Genomic DNA, 2,469 nt, shown 5'->3' with positions numbered 1-2,469 from the left:
ACACGCTAACATCATTACAACCAAAGAAGGGTCCAGCAAGGACCATAGTGTTTTAGCTCAGACTTCCGGGAACCTGATACTGAATATCCATCTGTAGTTGAGCTGGTGATCCCAGAAGGTCAGGAAAGTTGGAGGAATGAACCACGGAAGATGAGGACGCAGGGCAGATGAGGAAGTTAACAGTAACATTCAGAGGTCAGCCATTTTGGAGACTTCTATGGAGTGATGTAGAGTATGTATGTCTCAGACTGGCTCACCCAAGAGACAAGACAAGGAAATATTGCATATCAAATCTTGTTCTGGTTAAGAGTTGTTTCTTGTCTATTTACGTGTGACCAGGCCTGCATGCAAAGTGTTCCCCTTGGAGGCCAGAACACCATAAAAGCAGATTGCTTCCCATATAAAGCCATCAAGAATCTACAGAATTGTGGGACCGCAAGGGGTGTGGCTAGAGCTAGCAACCACTCCTGTGTTCCAACTTTGGTCTAGGCATGGTTTAAGTACTTTATCTGTAACTTGGTGAGGATTACCACATAGCTGTAGAAGAGATCCAATTCTCTTTAACTGAAGAGTATTGGTCAGAACAAGATACCATATTCTCAACAATATAAAGTACTCACCAAACACTCTTATTTAGCATCTTAAGACCCTCATTTCAGTAGCACCACCTGTGTACTAATAAATACCCTGGCTAATGCCGGGTGTATGTTACAGCTCTTCACACCAAACACAGGTGAGCACGTGCCCACCGAGTTCTGCTGCCACTCTGAGACCTCAGGCAGGAGGCACTGAGTCAGCATCTCTGGTCCCCAGCCCACCTTGGACACAGTAAGCTTCCTCCTTGGCTTTCACCAAAGGAGGGCTCAACCTCTTCAGGACTTAGCTTTTCCTGTGAAGGGAGCTCCTACAAGAAGCAACATGATAGAATCCTCCCTGGCTCCCCTGCGTGTCACTGCTTGATTTGCAGTCGGCCTCACCCGACCAGTCGTGAGGTCTCAGTGCCCAGAGCCATCAGCCAACCTCCCACTCCTTGTTTGTGTTGGCTTGTGTCCCTGCGCCACACTGGAGGTGTCTGCGAAAGCTGTTGACTGGCTTCATTTGAAAACACCTTGAGGTGTTCTTAAAATTCCATTTCAAGCTACAATACGGACAGGCATGGCAACGAGGCAAGAAATCGGAGGCAATAATAGCATATAACTAAACAAAACGGCTGTGGGCTAGTTTAGAGGAACTTCTGAAGAAGTAGCTTGTTATTTAAGCACACTATTGTCCTTACATTTATGTGCACACAGGATTTCAGAGCACCTTACTGTCGTTTACAGAGGCTCCTTCCATGCACAGAGGTTAGATTAAGTCCAGCATGAAGGAACAAAGCAAGACAGAGTAGCATTAAATATCACTTTACTATGCTTGAAAAATAATAGCACAGAAATAATGCTTCAGTAACCAATGCCACCATACACCTTCCTTGATGATTATGTGTGTGTATGTATGTGTGTGTGTATGTATGTGTGTGTATGTGTGTGTATGTATGTATGTGTGTGTGTGTGTGTGTGTGTGTGTGTGTAGGGGGCTAGAGCCCATATGATGCTAAGACATTGGTAGAACTAGATTACATCAAGTAAAGTTCTAAATCAGCTCCTGTAGAGTTACCAGCTTCCAAACTGAGATGAGAACCAACGAGAAGACAACTTGCTCCACTCAAGGAAACAAACCCTCAGATTAGAGCTCAGAGAGGTTAGAGTCTACCTCCCTGTCCTCGGCTCTCCACACTTCCCTTGGATTAGAGCTCTCGCTTTGTCCTCTCACAGTACACCTGTGTCTTAAAAGAAAAACTCCTAAGACTTTCAACCTCTTGGTCCTGATCACCTGGTTCCCAGAGTCACGCTGCCTGGCCACCTCCCTTAGCCAGGCCTGACCTACAGGACCTGGCCACCTCCCTTAGCCAGGCCTGACCTACAGGACCTGGCCACCTCCCTTAGCCAGGTCTGACCCAAAGGACCTGGCCACCTCCCTTAGCCAGGCCTGACCCACAGGACCTGGCCACCTGCCTTAGCTCTGATGCAAATGGAGATTAGTCAGAAGGGAAAGTGAAGAGGGAGTCAGGAGAGGAGTGGGTGAGCCATTTTGCAAATGGGGAGCTCAAGGAACAATGACAGCAGAATCCCAGCCCTCCCTCCCCATGATTCTACAGCCCAAGAATAACATCCAGGCACCAGCATTGCTGCCTCCCACGTACTAGCATAATCCTCTTTGTCTTGTATTGAACCTTTGAGCAGGACAAAACCCAAATTTTGTTTTCTTTCCCTACTTGAGTCACTTTTCAGAATTGCTTCAAAAGGTCACCGGACGAGTAGCCTGTGAACCCTGACCAAAGACTCCCGCTGGGTTTTCCTCTCTGGGGTAGCTAGCCCTAAAGAGAGGAGCTTTGATGGAACTAAAGTAGAAACAGTCCTCCGACTTGAAAGA

This window comes from Alexandromys fortis, unplaced genomic scaffold, assembly GCF_014885135.2.
Source record: "Alexandromys fortis isolate MF-2015 unplaced genomic scaffold, M_Fortis_MF-2015_v1.1 scaffold_73, whole genome shotgun sequence".
Lineage (NCBI taxonomy): Eukaryota > Metazoa > Chordata > Mammalia > Rodentia > Cricetidae > Alexandromys > Alexandromys fortis.
Note: the sequence above shows the minus strand (reverse complement) of the source record.